Source organism: Coptis chinensis, chromosome 6 (assembly GCF_015680905.1).
Source record: "Coptis chinensis isolate HL-2020 chromosome 6, ASM1568090v1, whole genome shotgun sequence".
In the NCBI taxonomy this organism is placed as follows: Eukaryota; Viridiplantae; Streptophyta; class Magnoliopsida; order Ranunculales; family Ranunculaceae; genus Coptis; species Coptis chinensis.
In genome coordinates this window covers 59,091,086-59,116,943 of record NC_141461.1, presented here as the reverse complement: position 1 = coordinate 59,116,943, position 25,858 = coordinate 59,091,086, and the positions used below count along the sequence as shown (strand labels likewise).

Sequence of the window (25,858 nt, the reverse complement as noted above, 5' to 3'; positions counted from 1 at the left end):
CAGAACATAACCAACACGAGAAACAAGGTGTTATTATAACAAAGCCCATTGCTAAAGCCCATCCTAATTTTAATGACCAATTAAAAACCCATCATCTTCCACTTGACTATCATGTGAATTCCAGATCTTATAATGATGACTATATGCCCAAAGTCATAGTTTCTCTTACATTCCTTAATGCATCATCACCCATAAATGAGAAAACTTTGGCAGAAGAAACTCAAGAGCATATATTAGACTCGACACATTTGGAAAATGACATTGAGAAAATTTATGAAGATCTAGGCAGATAGGACAAAGAAAAGGAAGTGCTTGGAGAAGGGAATAAAATCTATGGTGGAAAGTGGATTTCAATTTAGTTTGACCGTTCAAGACTTATCGATGGAACAAATTAGTGACATCCTTACTATTACAAATATGAACCACAATCTTGTGGAAACTCCAAAACTAGATGAAGAATTCTCTGAGTCCTCGAGATCATATGAAGAACCACCAACCATCCATCACAATCCCAATTTAACACCTCTTGAAATCCGACCTCCATTCATAAAAAATCTACCAATTTCTGAGGACTGCACTACGAAACCATTTCAAAGAAACCTCAAATTTGCTCTTAAGCCAATTTCCTTTGATATCATTCATAATTTTCTAGACCTTCCCAATAAAGAGACTTCACCCAATATACAAACGCAAGAGTCCATCATTTTAGTAGTTGAGAAACCAGGTATGTCCTGTTCACCATCATTTGAGCCTCATGAAGGACCTCTACCACCAACCTCTTACTCTTTTGGACAAATCAACTATGATGGGTTATTGCCTAAGTTCCATGATGGGTTACATAAACATCCTCTTATCATTCTGCATATTACATTCTACATGCATCATCTCATTCTGTTGGGGGTGTATGCTTTTACATGTTTTTATAGATTTATCCTCAACTGTTTAGATTATTAGTTTATAGCGAGCATAAAACTTACTCACGTAAGAGAACACGTTGTCCTATCTAGCCGTGTGAGCTGAAGTAACAAGTGATGTGAACGAAGCTAGAGCGCTAAAAAATCTTTCTTAATCATCCCATCTTCGAGGATTGAATCCTCTTTTCTGATGTATTCCTTTCCCATTCCATTCCATCTTTTGCTTTAAAATAGGATACATGAATAAGGTAACATGACCTCTCCACTTAGAGGGTGTGGTTGTAAGTGTCGGAGCCTTAGTCTACAGTATGTTTAGAATATTCTTTGTGATAACAGCCCAAAACTGTAGTTTTAACCCCTTAATAATACTACTTTTAGACCAATTATGTGAGTAATAAATAAGAGTTAATGCTAATTACGTGCTTTTACGTATTTCAGGCATGGAACTTAATTATGTGCAAAAATGTGGCACTTTGGCGATATAAAGGAGCAAAGGGTTGGTTGCTAAGAAGTTATGTGATAAAGGCCAAGATTCAAGGAGACAAAACCTTTATAAAGTCCGGTCAAAAGCTGAAAAGTCAACACGGGTAGAAATAGTGCATAAGTCAGTAGAACTTCCGAAAACTATATCTTTGGACTTAGACCTCGGATTTGGGCCTACCTTACGCCAAAATGACCGGATCGGAAAGAGCTTTCCAATGGTCCAAGTTTTGATCCAATCAGAGGAGTAGACGTGGACGAAAGGTCTACTAAAGTGAAAGCCAGCTGAAACGGGCTCTGTGGACTAAAGAAATTAGGCTTTGGGCTCGATTTTCCGGCCCAAAACATGGCTCTTCAGCCCATGCATGAAAATGTGGATTTGGTCTCCTCCTTTACAAAAAACAAGACTTAGCACTTAAGAAAGATATAGTTAGATAGCTTAGAATAGAAAGTAGTCATTAGAATAGCTTGTAGATCTAGTTTTTGAATTTCAATTAGTAATTAATTAGTTTCATTCCTTGTTTTTGATTAATTATTTGAATCTTTGTTCTTCATTCATTAGATAAATAAAATAGTAGTTCTTGTTAATTTCAATTTTGTCATTTAAATTTGTTTAGATCTAATTTCAATTATTGTTTGTTATTCATTTCCTAGTTATTAATTTGGATCTCTATTCTTGAGTAGTTAAATTAGTAAAGTTCAAATCTTTATATTATGTCTAGTTTTAATTCAATTGGAAATGATAGTTTGATGAATCGAGGCTAAACCTCCATTAGAAGGGTTTGATGAAGCCTTGGTGAAAACTTGATTGTGTAGCGTAGAAACGTTGTAAGAGTCAATTCCACTCAAGAAGGAAGTTGATTCGCCATGAGAATAGGTGGACTTCCTCACATGCTAGTTATGAATTGATAGAAATGTCATGTATAATTAGGGATTAGAACGACCAATTCTTACCATGAGAACGTTAGAATTGGATTACAACCATCTATGTTAGTCTCTTAAGTTAGATTCGAGGTGGATTCAATTATCCCCTAATTCTTATTCTAGATTCAAACCTTAGTATTCCATAGCATTTTGTAGTTGAGTTATTCATATATTGTTAGTTAAATTTGCATCGTAGTATAATTCGTAATTCTCTCATTGACTTTGGTAGGATTGGTAGTCGTAGGAAACTTGAATGCTAAAGAACTAGGAGTGGAACGAATCTTCTATTCCAACTCTACTTCAATAGATTCGAGAGTAGAAAACAAATATCTTTGATAAGTCTAGTATAAGCCACAGTTTATAGTTTTCCTTTCGTTTAGAGTTTCATCGCTTTATTCATTAGTAAAACTATCTTTTTTTACGATTACCAAATGGCGCCGCTACCATCTTAGTTGCCTTTAGCATTGTTTTCTTTAGAATTGTTAATTTTCCAAAGTCCTATAACCCACCCACCCTTGTTTGATTCTCACTGTGGTTGTCTGTTTCAGCACTAAAATTTTCCTCGAAAATATTACTCGGAACGCGACCCGCGCGTCCTGGGCAAGCCAAATTGGAGCGCACCCTGCGCCTAAACGCCTGGAATTCCATCTTTTGGCTGAGCGCGACTTGCGCCATGCCAAGGCAAAACACGAGCGCACCCCGTGCCCACACGCTTGGAATTCCACTTTTTACCTGAGCGCGACCTGTGCCCTACCAAGGCTAACTTGAAGCGTGACCTGCGCCCACACACCTAGAACTCCAGCTTGACCTGAGCGCGACCTGCGCCCAGCCTAGGCCTATTCTGAGCGCGACCGCACCCTCTGCTAAAACTGCCCGATTTCCACAGGTTTGATTCAAACTTCCATTTCTTCAAGATTTTCAGTGTTCTAACTTGTTATATACACTGAGCACGCGTAAACAAGACGCTATTCATAAGCGAAGCAAGGAGACTTTCAGGTACTCTTTTCTTCCACACCTCGCATCTTCTGTTAGAGGTTCATACTAGCATATCAGGATTGTTTGGAGTGTTGTTGTGTTTTATTAAGATTGGTCTTAGCCTTGCATGAGATTAAGGTTAGGCCGAAGAAAAATGCCTAACGTAATTAACCGACAACGGCAACAAACACGCTTTTCTAGTATACCATCGACTACACTTCTAACTAATATACCACACACACCACCTAAAGCAATGGCTGAAGAAAGAGAGTCTCCTTTCTCTGACTTTTACAAAGCCTTGAACGATAGCCCTAAATCTTGCATCGTTCTATCAGACCCAGTGGGGAATTTCTGAATCCCCCCAAATATATTTAATTTGTTACCCGTTTTTCATGGGTTAGACCATGAAAAACCTTATCAGCACATGCGTAGGATTGACCAAGTCCTTACTACATTCCACCATCCTACGGTTGGTGCTGAACAAGTTAAACTGAGAGTATTTCCCTTCACCTTAACCGATAAGGCGGGGTCTTGGTTAACTGCCCAAGCGCCTAATTCTGTGGACTCATGGGCTAAACTTGTTTAACTATTCATGGAACATTTTTACCCACCACTGAAGACCGATGAAATGCTTTCCAAGATTCATTTCTTTCGACAGAATCCTCATGAATCATTTTCAGAGGCTTGGAATCGTTTCACCGATCTACTTATAGAGTGTCCACACCATAACCTTGCGAAAGACACGCTAGTTCGTGCCTTTTTCAAGGGATTGTTACATGATAAAACATAAAATGAAATAGTTTACCTACGAAATGAACGATAAAACTCAAAACGTAAGTAAACTAAAACTAATCTATGTGCCTCTTTTTATCAAAGATTTTACTCTCAATTCTATCGAGATAGAGTGGAGTAACAAATTCGTTCCACTCCTAGTCCTTCCGCATGTTAATGTTCTCTACGTATAAGTACTCTTAACTCTAAAGTCTAATGAGAGATTTACGGAGTTGCAAACAAGATTACGATGCAACTACCCACAAGATGCAACTAGTCGACTATCGAAACAACTATGTGAATGCTACGTTGATTCTATGATAAGGAGTTAGAGGGGATTGATTCCACCTTAACTCGACTTAATCCTACTAACGATTTAATCGTCAGTAATCCGAATTGAATCGCCGCGTAACAATATGGTTATTCCTAATCCCTAATTACACATGGCATTCCTACCAATTCATAACTAGCATGTGAACGATTAAACCCATTCTCATGGTGAACTAATCGCTTCTAGAGTGGAAAGGAAATTGCGACGACTCTATGATAATCGGAATCAAGCTTTCATCAAGGCTTCTCAACCCCCTCAAATGGAGGTTTAGCCAAGAATCATTACGCAATCATTTCGATTAAATTAAAACTAAACATAATATAAAGAATTGAAATTTACTAATCTAAATTAAATAATAATTAAAATCTAATTAATAACTAAGAATTGAATAACAAGTAATAAATGAAATCAGATCTAACACAAATGTAAATGACAAGAATCGAAATTAACAAACTAGCTATTTTATTAATCAATCTAATTAAGAATAATGATTCTAGAGTTTAATCTAAAACAAGAATTAGATTGGAAACTAAACTTAACATAAAGAATTAAATCTAGATCTAGAAGCTATTATAATGGCTACTTTCTATTCTAAGCTACTTTTATTTTCTAACCTCCTATCTACCATTAACAAAGAGCTAAGCTTTTGTTTTTATACTTTCAGATCCAAAAATCGTGCATGGGCTTGGAGCCATGTTTTGGGCCAGAGAATCAGGCCCAAAACCCAATTCTTTCAGTCCAAAAAGGCCTCTTCAGCTGCAGTTGGCTTCAATAGAATTTTCGTCAACTTCTGCTCCTCTGATTAGATTAAGGCTTAGACCATTGGAAAGCTCTTTCCGAGCCGGTCGTTTTGACATAAGGTAGGCCCCATTCCGAGGTCTGAGTCCACAGATATGGCCTTCAGAAGTTCTGCTGACTTTGCGTGTTGTTTCTGCCCGCGTCGACTTTTCAGCTTTTGACCGGGCTTTAGAAAGACTTTGTCTTCTTGAATCTTGGCCTTCAATCACGAAACTCCTTAGTAACCGACCTTTGCTCCTTTATCTCGCTAAAGTGGCACATTTCTGCACATAATGGACTTTGAAACCTGAAATGCATAAAAACACGTAATCAGTGTTAACTCTTAATTATTACTCACATAATTGGTCTAATAGTATGACTATTATAGGGTTAAAACTACAGTTTTGGGCTCTTATCAAACCACCCCCAAACAGCATTTTGCTTGTCCTCAAGCAAAGATGAGAAATTAGAATAAGTGACCAAAAATGGAGTTCTATCTACTCGTTTACTGAGTCGCGATTGCATTGACCATATGCAACAAGGCCTTAAACCACTAGGAATTCCCTAGTGGACGAGTTATAGCCTCGTGAGAGTTTTCCAGTGATGGTACTCACAAACTTCATCTATACTACAATGACTAAGAAATAAAGCTATTGTTTCCTTATTCATGCTCTAAATTAACTATACCTCTCACTAGCAATGCATATAGAGTAATCAAGTCAAAACCTAAGCTAATATAGCATAATAATCAATCATCTACAATAAACATATATACAATGAGTAATACTATGAAATGCCTAGCAGGTTCGTTTCTGAAACTTGGAATAGCGTCCTTAAATAGGTTCTCACAATAATAGTCAAGATACAACACTCTGATTTTTCCACTCAAGTTCCGCTACTCCAGTGTGCAGTGGGCACACTTTACCTTACAATCTCAATGACAACAAGGAAGCCGGAGTCGATCAAACACATCTCCCACTTATTATCACACTAACCTATTCCTAATTGAGCTAGAGGTCTTTATTAGGTGTTGCGGGGATTAGGAGATGGTTTAAGAAGGAAAGAAATGGATATTCAAAAAGGACAAGTCTGAGATAATAGAGTTTTCATATTATGTAACTTAGAGAAAACCTTGTTATTTTCTTTTGCTTCTATACTTTGTTTCCATCCTTAGCCATATTTTTTTTTCTTTTTCTTTGGCTTTTGACTCCTTTTATTCTATTTTTTTTTTGGAGTTTTTATTTTATTTCTATTTTTATTTTTCTTTTTCTTTGGATGGAAACTTCTTTTCTTTATTTTCTCAAGCAATTAACTAACTTTTTGTTTTACAGGGTTTTTCTCTTCTTCTTTCTTCCTCATTCTATTCTCGGACTTATTCTAGATTGGGTACGTTGAATTTTTTATTTTGTTTTGTTTTTGTAACGGGTAAAGGATTTGTGGTTTATGAAAGGCTAAAGAAAGGCTTCGAGGGGCTTACTAGCGGAAAATAATTCATAGGTTTGAATTTCTGGCTATATCGATCCAAAGAGGGCCTAAATTCTCGCTTAGGAGGATATGGTTTAGTGATCAAGCAAGTGGACGTGTGATTTCTCTATCCGGATTTTACTTCTCCCCTTGTGTCATTTCTCAAATGTTTCGCTTCATATAAGGCTTTTTAGGCTATATTCTCACAGGATTTGTAGAATAAGTACTCTAGCCTAGATTTTGAGAACTTTATCGCTAACAATCATAGATACTCATGTAATATATTTATAGATAGATGCAAAGATTATTACCTACATATTAACCTAAGTTTCTAACAATTATTCCGATGCAAAAGCTACGTGAGACTTCTAGATTGTTAAGAGCATAAAGAAGGAAAACAATACCAATATTCCTAAGTGTATAGCATGAACTTATTTATTTATATTTTTGAATTTTTGAAATTTTAACAAGAAAACAAATGCATATTATACATATCGATATCCTAACAGATGCCTTAATTACACGTGTTTCTATGCCCCCAAACAAGAAGCATGCTTTGTCCTCAAAGTATTGTAAATAAAGAGGGTAGGAAAAATACCATTGAAACGTGTGAAATTCAGGAACATCTGCAAAATAAAGTTAGAACGTACTAACATAGGAAATAAAACCCATTTAAACTCTATAACGAAGTTCTACCCATTATGGGGTTAACAAGAATGAAATTGCTTAGGACATAAGCAGACACTAACTAGAATGAAAACTTACCTTATCTCCCGCATTACTCATCATCTTCCTCATCCTCTTCTTCTATAAAGAAGTGAGGTTCCTTTGCGTCCTGCCATGCCATGATAATTTGCCAGGCTTCCCACCATTTATCATCTATTATTGCTAATCTATTAAGAGCCACTTGGTCTGATGGGGTATAGGGTGCAACCTGATGAGGTTGTATCCTCCACCCGTGCCAAGTCATTGCACGAAAAGATCGAATAATACTATTGGTGGAGTAAATGCGATGTAATCACCGTAATCCAATCCGTGAAACGTGTACAAAAAACAGGAAAAGAAACATAGCATAATACGGGAAACTAGAACAGGCATAAGAAGGAACTTATGCCTCATGCTATGGGATCGAGCTAAACTAGACATCAAGGTTCGGGGAAGGTCATGACACATACGTCCCGTGGCTAAAGCAAGGAAGACGCTACAAGTGACATCATTCACAGAAGAACAACGCCATTCCCTTAAAATGTTTAGCATGATCCAAAACATAACAGTTCCTATGTTCATGGACAGGCTACCAAAGGCGACATTATAGTCCCCTTGGTCCTCGATACGGAAAATGCCTGCCCCATAGGACTTATGCAAAAACTCATAAGTGTAGACATACATATTATCTACCCAATAGCACCATGGGTCTTGTATTTCACCGGGTATAGCAAGTCCAAGAACAAATGCTAGCAAGAACCTGGTAATTTCCATTGGTTCATTATCAATGTTGATGGAGAACACTTGTTCTCCATCTGGTCTTTCAAAGAAAATGCAGTTATCGTAAAAATAAGATGCTAGTGTTGGAGAATAAAGTGCATCATGTCTTACCATAAGCGGCTCCCAGCCAACGATGTGATCGCCTTCATGAAAACCAAGCACCATAAGTAGTGCTTTGGAACAAATCCTCGAAAAGACTGTTTCGGTATCAATGTTGGAGATGTCATCTCAAAATTACGCCTGGAATAGCTGCGAATGAACCGAAACTACCCGCGAAAAAACTGGAATTTTTCTGGTCCACGGAAGTCGTATGAGTGCGCTCGAAGATTTGGAATTCCAGTGTTTGAGCTGGTCGCCTTCACCTTTGAAGCGAAAAGCGCTCGACAAAAAAATCTAAAAATTGCAGCAGATGCCGAGAGCTTTCTGTAGAAGCGCTGAAGTCTTTCGGAGTTTCTTGAAACTTCGGAAAATGAGGCTAAACGCGGGGAATCGTGGGAGTGAAAGGTGAGTGATGGAGGTTAGGTGTAGTGTGAGTTGTGAGTGTAGAATGTATGAAGTTTATATAGGTTTTAAGTTGCTAAAGCGGATCGGGAAAGTTGCCAAAAAGTTTTACTGGCAGGTTCAGGAAATACCAAGATTTCCAAACCCCAAACGGAAACAACTCATTTTCTTGTTTCTAAAACAAACCTAGTATCTTTTAGGTTGAATTTATGATAGAATCTACCTATTTAATCGAGATTTCATCCTACAATGATACTTATTCATAGATATGCCTAAACGGCCATATTTTCACCTTGACTCAAGAATAAATTCTAAGACGAGGGTCATATAAAAATCATCTTTGGAATAGATAAAACCACCCCAAACAATTTGGGAAGGTGGGATCAATATTAAACAACCATGCATAATGAAAATAACCGCATTATATTAAAATTTTCATTCGAAGTACATTTCACTACAAAATTCAAATTACGGAAATAAAACTTACATGAAAATAAATGACAATAATGAAACTACAAATAAAAATAGAACATCAAACGATACTATCCCTAATCACTCCTGTACTGGTAGCGGAGGGCATACGCTCAGGAGATGGCTCCTGAGCTCCCGATGGGCCAGCACCATTCGTCCTTCGGCGACGACGCTCGTGCCTCGATGGTGTGTCCTCAGAAGGAGAATCCCCGTGAGGTGGGAATCGTGCAAGCATGTCGGTCTGGAACTGGCGCTGAGCTTCTAGCTCGGCCCTCATCTGTTCCCACCTCTCATCCTCTCTCTGGGTATGGATCTTGAAGTTATGATGGATAGTTGCCTGTCGAGTCCGGAGGTCTTCGCAGATAGTGTTGAGCAAACGCATGCCACGATGAATCACAGCCATGCGTTCTGCATCTGACCAACACCTCTCCAGGGCATCCACATCAAAACAAGTCAAGTCCTCCTCATCCTCTGAGGCATTCTGATTTCCCCCATCCTCCTCGGCATTCTCGTTTCCACCATCCTCCTCGTCTTCTTCTCTATCCTCAGGCAGCCTCCAAACTCGTTGGACACACTCCTTATAGATTCGAGGGTTTCGGTGTAGGGTGATGTAAGACCTATCGGATGCGAAGCCGCTCTCAACTTCAAAGATGATCTTGGTTATCAACACAGGGAGAGGTGCAACAGACTTCCCTACTCCCCTAATCATGCTAAGCAAAAACTCCAAGATGAGTACTTCGTGACTTCGCTCCCGGAGTATCCATAAGATGTGGAGGCGATTCGGCCGATGTCACCGACCTTCTCCTTCCCAGGCGTTCCGACCAATCCATCGAAAGCTGCAGCCCAAATTTGGTTGGTTCTAAGGGATGCTCGACGAACACAATCGCGATCTCGCATTGTAGTTCCCTCGAAGAATCGTTCACGTTCATCAATGGCTCTACCCCATTATATTGGGACTCCGCAACGCGGATTAGATGGATTCTAGGCGGAATGCCTAGAATCACCGCCAACAACCCCGATAGTCACTTCCTTCCTCCTCTTCGCCACCGTGAACAAAAATACTAGTCCCTCCAACTCCCTCGTATTGTAGAACCGTCGACTAAGTCTTTGTGGTAATAGGCTTCGGTCGAGTACCACAAGCTATTCCGATCTCTATCGATCATTTCGATCATCAGTAAAAGCGGTAGCGAAGTGGTCGCCAGTAAAAGCTTGTTCTGGTAAAATTCAGCGTTGTTGAGCCATTGGAAGTTTGAATACGGTTTGAGGTTTGTAGAAGGTAGGGGGAAGCAATGAGGGATACCTCACTAAAAAGAACGATGGTGGTGGTGGTGTGGTGGCGCGGCAGCACCAATTTTTTTTTTTTTTATTTTATTTTGATTTTCAAGTGGTTTTTGTTGATGGAAATTAGTGGAGGTTGTGGGCGTCGCGGTTGGAGTCGATTTGGGTTGGGCTTGGATTGTGGGCGTGGTAATTTGGTTTTGTTTTTATTTTTATTTATTTTTTTTTAGGTTTTTGGAAGCTTTGTGGGCATTAATGGCGGTTCTGAGAAGATAACCCATTTGTTAATAAAGATAAGGTATAAGTCTCTTGTGTCGCATGGCTGGTTAGGCCCAAGCCCAAATCGAAATTTGTGAATTTTTCGATTTTTTCGCGAAACTTCAAATCAAAATTCCCGCTTCGTTACCGGTCCGATTTTTGCGAATGAGATATGGAAATGATCAGGAGAGAATTTCCAATCCAATGATCCACAAAACACTCTATTCTGACCGTGGATGACATATAAGATAGTGGAAAATGCCTCAAAAAGCGTGCATGACGTACGTTATGCAAACGACTGAACTCTAAATTCAAGATTATGTCAACCCGGATCGTAATACAATTAAACGGCCTAAGCAACTGTAATGGGACATAAACATTTTAGTACGGAAACACGAACACCCCACCCCCAAACAAATTTTTTTTTTTACAACGAAGCTTAGAAAATTTGTTTTTAGCAGTGGGTCTTTTAAAGTCAGATTCCCGAGACTTCCTAGATTACTATGTTTATTCTTTAATATATATTTACTTTTAAAAAAGAAAAACAATAAACAAGAAAGACATAATTCACCCCATAGAGAAACATGACTCAAAAATCCGAGAAAAACATGCAAGAGTGGAAAACGTGAATTATGTTAAACGTGGGCTTAGGATCCGGTTCTTACAGCCACACACTCCATAGGGAGGGCCCGGTTACCTTAATGGTGCACTCACCAATATATGGAAATGAAAGGAAATGCACCAAACACAAAAGTTGAGTCGTTTATAGTCAGATACTCGAGACTTTATCTAAACATATGTATGAACATGCGGTTTATCATATATCAACAACCGAAATAGTTGTGGATCATTCCATAAATAAATATCACAGAAAACATATCCAAACACAATCAAGCACCAAGATTTCCTATGACGCAACCTAGTGAAATGAAACCGAAGTCGGATCACCCTATAACGTAACCTAGCATGCACCTTCTTTTTCATTTTTGAACGAGTGGGTGTTCTAGTAAATAAGTGTGGAAAAGTGAATGGTTATGGAGAATATGGTGGATATGGATAAGTTGTAGAAGGATAGCATGTAAAAAATGAGGATGTGGGTTTAGCACAAAACTCATTCATGGTGTGTGTAGGGACTGTCTCAAGTCTGAAAATGAAGGTGTCACACGCTTTTGTCTTCTGAAGTATTTATTTACTAGGTAGATTTAAAAAATTATGAAGCACAGAAGAAATAAAAGGATCGAGTGCAAACTCGAGATTCCTTTGAAAGGGTGGAAGGAGGGAAGTCGAGGTGGATGTTATGGAAAGTAGTTCTTGATAGGATGAATTATCACCTGCTCTAAGAAACTCATCGAATTGCTCATCTAGATTGGTCATATCCTCGTTACTATGATAGTCCTCTACATCTTTGAGAAAGTCATCTATCTCATCCTCATCCGTAATATGTGTATCGACTAGAGTAGGGATGGAAATGTTGGAGTCTGAACTTCCAAAGGAAAGAAATTTGGGCATATGATTATCAGGGAACGTGTTGTTGAAATAATCTCGAGCAAAGCTTTCGATCATGCTAACCTCTCCATCCATAGACGAATCGGGTAACTGTGTCTTTGTTTTAAAAACATTGACTTCAACAGCAAGATGGCCAAAAGACATGGACATTGAACCATCGCGGCAATTAATGAGAGCATTGGCAGGTGCTAGGAAAGGATGCCCTAAGATGATCGGGACAGAGTCGTTAACGACTTCTGTATCGAGGATGACAAAATCAGCCGGATAGTAAAAATCTTGAACTTTTACCAGAACATTTTCGACCACACCCTTCGGATACTTAATAGACCGATCAGCTAATTGCAACGTCATTTTAGTGGGTTGCATCTCGTCTAGACCTATTTGTTTATACAAATAAAACGGGAGTAAGTTAACACTAGCCCCCAAGTCTAATAACGCGGTCGTCGTGATAAGAATCTCCTAAGGTGCATTATGCGATGGGGCGACCGGGGTCCTTGTACTTAACAATTCCATTATGTTCAGGATAGAGTTGGGAATTGTTGTTAAAAGGCGTCTTTTTTTGGTATATTTGTCTTACGCCTAGTAGTACACAATTCCTTAAGAAACTTAGCATGGTGTGGTAGCTTTTTAATAGCTTCGAGGAAGGGAAGGTTTATAGTTAGATTCTTGAAAACATCCCTAATCTCCTCATAATTTGTATCCCTAGTTAACACGGCTAATTTTTGTGGAAACGGTGGTTTCTGTCTATATTTAGCAATAGTATCACCTGGATGTTTAACCGTGGCTTTCTATTTCTTAGGTTGTTGATAAAAGTGAAATGAATAGTTTACCTACGAAATGAACTATGAATTCACAACGTAAGTAAACTAAACTATCTTTTTTTTTCGTTTTGTTTATCAAAGTTTTCTTCTACTCTCAATCCTATGAGATATAGTGGAGTAGAGTGATTCGTTCCACTCTTAGTCCTTCCGTATGCTTGTTTTCTAGTCTCAATACTCTACTTAAAGTCAATGAGAGCTTTACGAAGGGGCAACTAAACTATGGTGCAACTACCCACAAGATGCAACTAGTCGATTATCAGACAACTATGGGAATGCTACGTTGATTCGATGTTAAGGAGTTAGAGGGGGATTGATTCCACCTTAACTCAACTTAATCCACTAGCGACGAGTCGTCGTAATCCGAATTGAACTGCTACGCAGAACAATCGGTTCTTCCTAATCCCTAATTACACATGGCATTTCTACCAATTAATAACTAGCATGTGAACAATTAAACCCATTCTCATGGTGAACTAATTATTTCTGGCGTGGAATAGAAATTACGACGACTCTACGATAAACGGAATCAAGCTTTCATCAAGGCTTCTCAACCCCCTCTAATGGAGGTTTAGCCTTGAATCATTCCGCAATCATTTCCATTTAAATTAAAACTACACATAATAATAAGCATTAAAATTTACTAATTTAAACAATAATGAAATCTAAATTAATGACTAAAATGAAATAAGAACAAGAATTGAAATTAGATCTAGAAATGGAAATGACAAAATCGAAATTGATAAAAAAATACTACTTTATTGATCTAATCAAATGAAGAACAAGATCCAAAGGTTTAATCTAATAAAGGATTTGAAACTAATTAAATAAAACAATTAAATCTAGATCTAGAAGCTATTTTAATGGCTACTTTCTATCTTAAGCTATCTACCTAACCTAAGCGCCATCTGGCTGCCCTTAACACTGAGTCAAGCTTTTGTTTTATACATCCAGATCCAAAAATCGTGCATGGGCTTGGAGCCATGTTTTTGGGCGAGAATCGGGCCCCAAAAACCCAATTCTTTTCAGTCCAAAAAGGCCTCTTCAGCTGCAGTTTTCCACAGACTTTTCGTCCACTTCTGCTCCTCTGATTGGGTCAAGGCTTGGACCATTGCAAAGCTCTTTCCGAGCCGGTCGTTTTGACATAAGGTAGGCCTCAATCCGAGGTCGAGTCCAAAGATATGGCATTCGGAAGTTCTGCACGACTTTTGCTCCTTTATCTCGCTAAAAGTGGCACATTTTCGCACATAATGGACTTTGAAGCTTGAAATGCATAAAAACACGTAATCGGTATTAACTCTTACTTATTATTCACATAATTGGTCTAACAAGATGATTATTAAGGGGTTAAAACTACAGTTTTGGGCTCTTATCAAACCACCCCAAAACAAACATTTTGCTTGTCCTCAAAGCAAAGATGAGAAATTAGAATAAGTGACCAAAAATGGAGTTCTACCTAATCTCGTTTAGCTGAGTCGCGATTGCATTGACCATATGCAACAAGGCCTTAAACCACTAGGAATTCCCTAGTGGACGAAGTTATAGCCTCGTGAGAGTTTTTCGGTGAAGGTACTCACAAACTTCATCTATACTACAACGACTAAGAAAATAAAACTATTGTTTCCTTATTCATGCTCCAAATTATCTATCGTCTCACTAGCTATGAACAAGAATAACCAAGTCAAAACCTAAGCTAATATATGCATAATAATCTATCATCTACAATAAACATATACACAATGAGTAGTACTATAAAATGTTTTTGGGTTTGTTTTCGAGAACTTCGGAATAGTGTCCTTAAGTAGGTTCTCACAATAATAGTCAAGAAACAACACTCTGATTTTTTTCCACTCAAGTTTAAGCTACTCCGATTAATGTACAATGGGGCACACTTTACCTTACAATCTCAATGACACACACAGGAAGTTCGGAGTCGATCAAACACATCTGCCACTTACTATCACACTAACCTATTCCTAATTGTGCTAGAGGTCTTTATTAGGTGTTACGGGGATTAGGAGATGGTTTAAGAAGGAAGGAAATGGATATTCTAAAGGACAAGTCTGAGATAATAGAGTCTTCATATTATGTAACTAGAGAAAACCTTGTTATTTACTTTTGCTTCTACACTTTGTTTCCATCCTTAGCCATATTTTTCTTTTTCTTGTCTTTGGCTTTTGACTCCCTTTTATTCTACTTTTGGAGTTTTTTTTTTTATTTCTATTTTTTTATTTTCCTTGGATGGAAACTTATTTTCTTTATTTTCTGAAGCACTAACTAATTTTTTGTTTACACAGGTTTTTCTCTTCTTCTTTCTTCATTCATTCTATTCTCAGACTTATTCTAAATTGGGTAGGTTGATTTATTATATATATATATATATTTTTTATTTTGTTTTTGTTTTTGTAACAGGGTAAAGGAATTGTGGTTTATGGAAGGGCTAATGAAAGGCTCAAAGGGGCGACTAGCGGAAAATAATTCATAGGTTTGAATTTCTGGCTATATCGATCCAAAGAGGGCCTAAATTCTCGCTTAGGATATGGTTTATTGATCAAGCAAGTGGACGTGTGATTTCTCTATCCGGATTTTACTTCTCCCTTGTGTCATTTCTCAATTGTTTCACTCATATAAGGCTTTAGGCTATATTCTCACAGGATTTGTAGAATAAGTACTCTAGCCTAGATTTCAGAAACTTACTGCCAAACAATCATAGATACTCATGTAATATATTTATAGATAGATGCAAAGATTATTACCTACATATTAACCTAAGTTTCTAACAATTATTCTGATACAAAAGCTATGTGAGACTTCTAGATTGTTAAGAGCATAGAGAAAGAAACAATACCAATATTCCTAAGTGTATAGCATAACTTATTTATTTATATTTTTAAATTTTTGAAATTTTAACTAGAAAACAAATGCATATTATACATATTTATATCCTAGCAGATGTCTTAATTACACGTGTTTCTATGCCCCCAAACAAGAAGCATGCTTTGTCCTCAAAGCATTTAAATAAAATGGGTAGGAAAAATACCATCAAGCGCGTGAAAATCGGGGAACATCGTAAAAAAGAAGGTTAGAACGTACTAATATAGGAAATAAAAACTGACGCAACTCTATAAGAGTTCCACCCATTATGGGGTTAACAGAATTAAATTGCTTGGGATATAAGTAGACACTAACAGAAACTAAAATTTACCTCCACTCCCGCTGTTATTCGTCATTTTCGTCATCCTCTACTTCTATAAAGAAGTGAGGCTCCTTCGCGTCCTGCCATGCTATGATAATTTGCCAGGCTTCACGCCATTTATCATCTATGGTTGCTAACCTATTAAGTGCCACTTGGTTTGATGGGGTGTAGGGTGCAACCTGGTGAGGTTGTATCCGCCACCCTTGCCAAGTCATTCCACGGAAAGATCGAATAAGACTATTGGTGGGTCGCACCGTGTCTACCCTAATCCAATCCGTGAAACGTGTACAAAAAATAGGAAAGAAACATAGCATAATACGTGAAATTAGAACAGGCATAAGAAGGTACTTATGCCGCATGGTATAGGCTCGTGCTAAACTAGACATCAAAGTTCTGGGAAGGTCATAGAACCGGCGTCCCGTGGCTAAAGCAAGGAAAACGCTGCAAGTGGCGTCATTCACAGAAGAAAAACGCCATTCCCCTAAAATGTTTAGCATAATCCAAAACATAACAGCAGTTCCTATGTTCATGGACGGGCTACCAAGGGCAACGCGTTATAGTCCCCTTTGGTCCTCAATACAGAAAATGCCGCCCCATAAGCCTCGTGCAAAACTCATAAGTGTAGACATGCATATTATCGACCCAATAGCACCATGGGTCTTGTATCTCGCCGGGCATAGCAAGTCCAAGAACAAATGCTAGCAAGAACCACGGTAATTTCCATTGGTTCTTCGTCAATGTTGATGGAGAACACTTGTTCTCCATCCGGTCTCTCAAAGAAAATGCAGTTATTATAAAAATAAGATGCAAGTCTTTGGAGAATAAAGTTCAGCCGGTCTTACCATAAGAGGTTCCGACCAGCCAACGTATGTGATCACTCTGCAAAACCAAGCACCGTAAGTAGTGCTTTGGAACAAATCTTGAAAAGACTGTTCGGTATCAATGTTGGAGATGTCATCTCAAAATTACGCTTTGGAATAGCTGCGAAAAGATCCGGATATCTAGCGCGAAAAACTGGAAAATTTCTGGTCCACGAAGTCGGTAGCGTCGAAAGCGCCATCAACTAGGGCGCTGAAGTCGCTCTTTGTATTTTGGAATTCCGGTAACTAGGGTGGTCGCTTGACTTGGCGCTCTTAGTATTTTGGAATTCCGGTGTTTTAGCGGTGAAGTCGCTTTTAGGGTATGGGCTGGCGCTTTGAGTAAAAATTTTTCGTCAAAGTGTAGGCGCGAAGCCCGCTACTCGGGAAAGCTGATGGTATCTCGAAGTTGCAGATTTGCAAAATGAAGTCTAAAACGTGGGAATCGCGGGTGTGAAGGGTGAGTGATGGAGTTTAGGTGTAGTGTGAGTTGTGAGAATAGTTTGTATCAAGTTTATATAGGTTTAAAGTTGCTAAAAAGGATCGGAAAGTTGCCAAAACTAATTACGGCAGTTTCCGGAAATCCTAAAATTTCCAAACTCGAAAACGGAAACAACTCATAACCTGGATTCTAATTCAAACCCAGTATCTTTTAGGTTGATTTTACGATAGAATGTACCTATTTAATCTAGATTTCATCCTACAATGATACTTGATCATATTTCTGCCTAAACAACCATATTTTCACCTTGACTCCGCAATTAATTCTAATACGAGGGTTATACAAAAATCATGCTTGAATTGATAAAACCACCCCCAAACAAGTTGGGAAGGTGGGGTCAATATGAAACGACCATGCATAATGAAAATAAGCCCTTATATTAAAATTTCATTCGGAGTACCACTACAAAATTCAAATTTCGGAAATAAAAGTTACATTACAATAAAACAACAAAAATAAATAAAACAACAACCACTATCAATCCTCGGACTCTCTAAACAACATTTCGCCACCGGTGGCGGAGGGCACACTCTCTAGTGGTGGCTCTGGGCTCCGAAGTCCAGCAAAGGCCGATCGTCCTTCGCCGACGACGCCATGCCTCGTAGAGTTGTGTCCTCGGAAGCAAAGTCTCAGATGAGGTGGGAAGCGTGCAAGCATATCCACTCTAAACTGCATTTGGGCTTCCATCTCAGCCCCTCGCTTTGCTCCCATCTCTCATCCTCTCTCTGGGTGCGGATCTCGAAGTTGTGATGAATAGTCGCCTGTCGAGTCCGGAGGTCTGTGCAAGATAGTGTTTAGTGAACGCATGCCCCTATGAAGCATAGCCATGCGTTCTGCATCAGACCAACACCTCTGGAAGGCATCTGCATCAAAGCAGGTCACGTCCTCCTCATCCTCGGAGGCATCCTCATCCTCCTCCTCTTCATTCTCAGCTCCTCCATCCTCTTCTTCTTCTTCTCTATCCTCAGCCCTCCTCCAAACTTGTTGGACACACTCCCTATAGATACGCGTGTTACGGTGCAGGGTAATGTAAATCCTATCAGACGCCGGAGCTGCTTTCATCTTCAGCATGATCTTGGTGATTAACACAGGAAGAGGTGCCAAAGACCTTCCGACCCCCCTAATCATGCTTTCAAGAAAACTCCGGGATACGAAATCGCACTTTCGCCCCCTGGAGTACCCATAAGACGATGGAGGCAGGTCGGACCGATGTCACCGACCTTGTCCTTCCCTAGGACATTCGACCAATCCACCGGTCAGCTACCGGGTGGTTGGTCCTGAGGGATGCCTGGCGAACACAATGGGAGTTTGTATTGTAGCTCCCATTGATGACAGTAACGCCCATCAATGGCTCTACCCCGTCAAACTGGGGCTCCTGTAAAGTGGCCTCCAGATGGATTCTAGGCGGAATGCCTAGAATCTCGACCAACGATCCGTAGTCAACTCCCTTCTCTTCTTCCTTACCATCACAAAATCCTACTCCCCTCCAACTCCCCGGTGTGTAGAACCGTCGGACCAAGTCTTCGTGGTAGAAGGCTTCGGTCGAAAGTACCGAGACTATTCCAGTCTCTACTAGCCATTTCACCGTGAAAAGCGGGCGAAATGGTCGGCGAGGAAAACTTGCTCGGTGATAATTGGCGTTGTTGAGCCATCTAGTGTTTGAAATGGAGTGAGGGTTTAAATATGATGTGGTGGTGATGGTTTGACTTGACCGACTGAAAGAACAATGGTGGTGGTGGTGGAGTGGTGGCGGGTAAAGACACCAAATTTTGAATTTTTGGTGGTTTTAGTTATTTAAATCGGTGGGGGTTGTGGTGGTTTGGTTTAGAGAAGATTTGGGGTTAGGATTTGATTTTTGGCGTGGGTTTATGGTATTTTCTTTTTAATTTTATTTTTCTAGGTTTGGAGCTTGTTAATGGCGGTGGAAGATGAAAAAAAACGATGAACTGTTGCTGAAGAAGGTAAAGGCTGATGGCTACCGAAATGGGGTGGTTGGGCCCAAACCCAAAATCGAAATTTTGATTTTTTCGATTTTTTCGCTAATTTCAAATCAAAATTGCCGCCGTATCGGTCCGATTTTTGCGAATGAGATATGGAAATGATCAGAGGGAATTTCCTATCCAATGATCCATAAAACACTCTATTCCGACTTTGGATGACATACGAGATAGTGGAAAACGCCTCGAAGTGCGTGCATGACGTAAGTTATGCGAACGAATGAACTCTAAATTAATAGATTATGTCAATCCGAATCGTACTACAATAAAACGGCCTAAGCAACTCTAATGGGACATAAAACATTTATTATGGAAACACAAACACCCCACCCCCAAACAAATTTATTACAACGAAGCTTAGAAAATTTGTTTTTAGCAGTGGGTCTTTTAAAGTCAGATTCCCGAGACTTCCTAGATTACTATGTTTATTTTTATTTTTATTTTTATTTTTATTTATTTTTTTTTTTTTATTTTTTTTTATTTTATTTATTTTTTATTTTTTTATTTTTTTAGAAGGAAAAATAATAAGCAATAAAGACATAATTCACACCATAGAGAAACATGACTCAAAAATCCGAGAAAAGTATGCAAGATTGGAAAACGTGAACTATGTGAACCGTGGACTTAGGATCCGGTACTTACAGCCACACACTCCATAGGGAGGGCCCGGTTACCTTAATGGTGCACTCACCAATATATTAAAGTGAAAGGAAATGCACCAAACACAGAATTTGAGTCGTTTATAGTCAGATACTCGAGACTTTATCTAAAATATATGTATGAACATGCAGTTGATCATATATCAACAACCGAAATAGTTGTGGATCATTCCATAAATAAATATCACATAAAACATATCCAAACACAATGAAACACCAAGATTTCCTATGACACAACCTAGTGAAATGAAAGCGAAGTCGGATTACCCTATTGTGTAACCTATCATGCACCTTATTTTTCATTTTTGAATGAGTGGGTGTTCTAGTAAATGAGTGTGGAAAAGTGAATGGTTGTGGAGAATATGGTGGATATGGATAAGTTGTAGAAAAAGACGCTTGTACACAATGAGGATGTGGTTTTAGCAACCAACTCATTCATTGTGTGTGTAGGGATCATCTCAATTCTGAAAATGAAGGTGTCAAATAGTTTGTCCTTCAAGTATCTGTTTGCTAGGAGGATTTTAAAAATTATGAAGCTGGGGAGAAACAAAAGGATCGAGTGCAAACTCGAGATTCCTTTGAAAGGGTGGAAGGAGGGGAATCGAGGTGGATGTTGTGCAAGTTAGTTCTTGATAGGGTGAATTGTCACCTACCGAAGAAACTCATCGACTTCCTCATCTAGATTGGTCATATCCACATTACTATGGTAGTCCTCTACATCTTTGAGAAAGTCATCTATCCCGGCCCTCATCAATAACATGTGTATCGACTAGTGTAGGAATGAAAATGTTGGAGTCCGACTTTCCAAAGGAAAGAATTTTGGTAATATGATTATCGGGGAACGTGTTGTTGAAATAATCTCGAGCAAAGCTCTCGATCATGCTAACCTCTCCATCCATAGACTAATCGGGTAAACTGTGTCCTTGTTTTTAAAACATTGACTTTCAATGACAAGATGGCCAAAAGACATGGACATTGAACCATCCACGGCAATTAATGAGCGCATTGGCGGTTGCCGAGGAAAGCGCCCTAAAATGATCGGGACAGAGTCGTTAGCTACTTCTGTATCGAGGACTACAAAATCAGCCGGATAGTAGAAATCCTGAACTTTTACCAGCACATTTTCGACTTGTTCCGTACCAACCGTAGGATGGTGGAATGTTGTTAAGACTTGTTCAATCCTACGCATGTGCTGATAAGGTTTTTCATGGTCTAAACCATGAAAAACGGGTAACAAATTAAAAATATTTGGAGGGATTCTGAAATCCCCCGCTGGGTCTGCTAGAACGATGCAAGATTTGGGGCTATCGCTCAAGGCTTTGTAGAAGTCCGAGAGAGGAGTCTCTCTTTCTTCCCCCATTATATCAGGTGGTGTGTGTAAAATAGTAGCTAGAGGTGTAGTGTGTGGTATACTAGATAGATTTGTTTGTTGCTGTTGTTGTGTATTTACGTTAGGTGTTTTTGTTCTACCAGACCTTAATCTCATGCAAGACTAAGTCGAGCTTAACTAAACATGCAACACTCCAAACAATTCTGATATACTAGTATAAAACCTCTAACAGGAGATGCGAGGTTTGGAAGAAAGGAATACCCGACAAGCGTCCTTGCTTCGCTTATGAATAGCGTCTTGTTTACGCTTTGTTCAGTGTATATAGCGAGTTAGAACACTGAAAAATATGAAAGATCAAAGTTTGAATCAAACCGCCGAAATCCAAAAATTTAAACACGTAGGCCGGATCTTTAGATATAGAAGCCTTCGGCCTCGAGGTATTTTCAATTTACAGTGTTTTAGTATGGTCGCGCTCCACATGGGGCTGGTCGCGCCAAGGTCCAAGAATAACATAGGGCTGGTCGCGCTCAAGGAGGAGGAGGCTGCAGCTCGGTGTAAATTTTGCTCGGAATTTTTCAACTCTAAAATGGACAGCCACAGTATGATTCAAACAAGGGTGGGTGGGTGAAATGGGACTTTAAAAACAGTACTAACACTATGAAAACAATACGAAAGTGAAACTAAGATGGCAGCGGCGCCATTTGATAAGAGTGAAATGAATAGTTTACCTACGAAATGAACGATGAATTCACAACGTAAGTAAACTAAACTATCTTTTTTTTTCGTTTTGTTTATCAAAGTTTTCTTCTAGTCTCAATCCTATGAGATATAGTGGAGTAGAGTGATTCGTTCCACTCTTAGTCCTTCCGTATGCTTGTTTTCTAGTCTCAATACTCTACTTAAAGTCAATGAGAGCTTTACTGAAGGGCAACTAAACTATGGTGCAACTACCCACAAGATGCAACTAGTCGATTATCAGACAACTATGGGAATGCTACGTTGATTCGATGTTAAGGAGTTAGAGGGGGATTGATTCCACCTTAACTCAACTTAATCCACTAGCGACGAGTCGTCGTAATCCGAATTGAACTGCTACGCAGAACAATCGGTTCTTCCTAATCCCTAATTACACATGGCATTTCTACCAATTAATAACTAGCATGTGAACAATTAAACCCATTCTCATGGTGAACTAATTATTTCGGTGGAATAGAAATTACTTAATTTAATTTCTACGATAAACGGAATCAAGCTTTCATCAAGGCTTCTCAACCCCCTCTAATGGAGGTTTAGCCTTGAATCATTCCGCAATCATTTCCATTTAAATTAAAACTACACATAATAATAAGCATTAAAATTTACTAATTTAAACAATAATGAAATCTAAATTAATGACTAAAATGAAATAAGAACAAGAATTGAAATTAGATCTAGAAATGGAAATGACAAAATCGAAATTGATAAAAAATACTACTTTATTGATCTAATCAAATGAAGAACAAGATCCAAAGGTTTAATCTAATAAAGGATTTGAAACTAATTAAATAAAACAATTAAATCTAGATCTAGAAGCTATTTTAATGGCTACTTTCTATTCTAAGCTATCTACCTAACCTAAGCGCCCTACGGCTGCCCTTAACACCGAGTCAAGCTTTTGTTTTATACATCCAGATCCAAAAATCGTGCATGGGCTTGGAGCCATGTTTTGGGCAGAGAATCGTGCCCAAAACCCAATCTTTCAAATTCCAAAAAGGCCTCTTCAGCTGCAGTTGGCTTCCATAGACTTTTCGTCCACTTCTGCTCCTCTGATTGGGTCAAGGCTTGGACCATTGCAAAGCTCTTTCCGAGCCGGTCGTTTTGACATAAGGTAGGCCTCAATCCGAGGTCTGAATCCAAAGATATGGCATTCGGAAGTTCTACTGACTTTTGCTCCTTTATCTCGCTAAAGTGGCACATTTCTGCACATAATGGACTTTGAAGCCTGAAATGCATAAAAACACGTAATCAGTATTAACTCTTACTTATTATTCACATAATTGGTCTAACAGTATGATTATTAAGGGGTTAAAACTATAGTTTTGGGCTCTTATCAGTTGTGTTGTAACTGGTACCTCTACAGTGGTAGGGTCTTCAGTTTCTATTTCGGTATCTAGTAAAATAGCATGTGTAGGGCTACTCTTGGTGGGGTAACTATAGGCATAGTTACTTTGTTATCAACCACTCTGCTTAACGGAGAGTGGTGATGGCCTTTAGCTCACCTACATTTTCATATTCATTACTAGTATTATCGGTTACCTCAAAAGCGTGTATTTGTTGTTTTAGGATTAGGTATTTCGTGACTTGGAAACACACCTTTGGGTTGGGCTTTATCTTGAGCCAACTATTGGGTTAAATTATTAACGGATTGTAGAAGTTGTTGGTTAGATTGTTTGAGCCATGGTTTGGGAAAAGTTTTTGGCTTACTTGTATGAAGGTGTCAAGACGATCGGTTGTGTGGGTGTAGTAGTCACGGGTGGTGTGGATTTGGAACTATTTCCGTGAATTATTTATTGGTGGATTTTGATAGTTATTATTTACCGGAACGATACCTCTATTAGCATTATAATTATTATAACTACCTTGACTTTGTGCTTGACCTTGTCGAGGTTGCACTTGGTTGTTATAATTATTAAAATTACCCTGACCCTGTCCTTGTCGTGGTGGAGCTTGGTTAAAACTTTGTGTTGGCCTAACATATTGATTATTGTACCCTGGAGGTGTGACGTGTTGGTTATTTTTCCAACCGAAGTTGGGATTTTGTCTCTAAGGGGCGTTAGGTTCACTATTAATGGAACAAGCCCGTTGTTCATAGGCTATAGGGACGATGGGAGTCGGGATGCTCAGGGCTCCAAATGTAAACTACATGGATTTGAATTTACGTTCATGACGGGGATAGGCTTTTGTTGAACAGAAATGAACTCTACCTTTTTAGTGAGTGATTCGATTAGAGTTTTAAGCTCGGGATCGTGTTTAATTTCAAACATACCGGCGGCCTTAATTGTATTTGATCAACTAGCGGAGCGGTGGATATCATCACTACCCCCCCAGTTGTTATTTCGCTTAGTTTGATCCTCTAAAAATTTATAAGCCTCCGAGGCTCCTTTGCTTTAGAAACTACCCCCATTCATTATGTCTAGGACTTCTTTATGGTGGTGTAGAAGTCCTTTGAAAAAGGCACGAACTAACGTGTCTTTCGCTAAGTTATGATGTGGACACTCTATAAGGAGATCGGTGAAACGATTCCAAGCCTCTGAAAATGTTTCATGAGGATTTTGTCGAAAGAAATGAATCTTGGAAAGCATCTCATCCGTCTTTAGGGGTGGGTAAAAATGTTCCATAAACAGCTGAACAAGTTTAGCCCACGAGTCCACAGAATTAGGTGCTTGGGCAGTTAACCAAGACGTCGCCTTATCGGCTAAGGTGAAAGGGAATACCCTTAGTTTAATTTGTTCCGCACCAACCGTAGGATGGTGGAATGTTGTTAGGACTTGTTCAATCCTACGCATGTGCTGATAGGGTTTTTCATGGTCTAATCCATGAAAAATGGGTAACAAATTAAAAATATTTGGGGATTCGAAATCCCCCATCGGGTCTGCTAGAACGATGCAAGATTTGGGGCTATCGCTCAAGGCTTTGTAGAAGTCCGAGAAAGGAGTCTCTCCTTCGTCGGGCATTGTGTCAGGTGGTGTGTGTGAAATAGTAGCTAGAGGTGTAGTGGGTGGTATACTAGATAGAGTCGTTTGTTGACGTTGTTGTGTTTTTGTTCGACCAGACCTTAATCTCATACAAGGCTAAGACCAAATTTAGCTAAACACATCAACACTCCAAACAATTCTGATATAATAGTATAAACCTCTAACGGGGAGATGCGAGGTGTGGAATAAAGGAATACCTGATTGCGGCCCTTGCTTCGGCTTTATGAATAACGTCTTGTTTCTGGCGTGTTGGGGTGTATATAACAAGTTAGAACACTAAAAAACTTGAAAAATCAAAGTTCGAGTCAAAACTGTAGAATTCCGAAAAAATTAGCAAAGGCAGCGGTACGCTCTCATAGGGCGCGGTCGTGCTCCGTGTAATTTTCAAAGTACATTGTTTTTAGGGCGGGTCGCGCTCAAGGTTCCAGGCTATAGGGCGCAGGTGCGCTCTTTATAGGCGCGGTCGCGCTCAGTGTATTTTTGTCCGGAACTTTTCAACGCTGAATCGGAAAACCACAGTATGAATCAAACAAGGGTGGGTGGGTGAAATGGGACTTTAAGAAAAGTACTTACTCTACGAAAACAATGCGAAAGTGAAACTAATATGGCAGCGGCGCCATTTGATAAAAC

The 25,858-nt window shown here is 39.1% G+C and overlaps 1 pseudogene; it reads left to right on the top strand.

The window, feature by feature from the left end:
- The first annotated feature begins 24,731 nt into the window (after positions 1–24,731).
- On the top strand, positions 24,732–24,825 carry LOC147493765 (small nucleolar RNA R71; annotated as a pseudogene).
- The last annotated feature ends 1,033 nt before the right edge of the window (positions 24,826–25,858 follow it).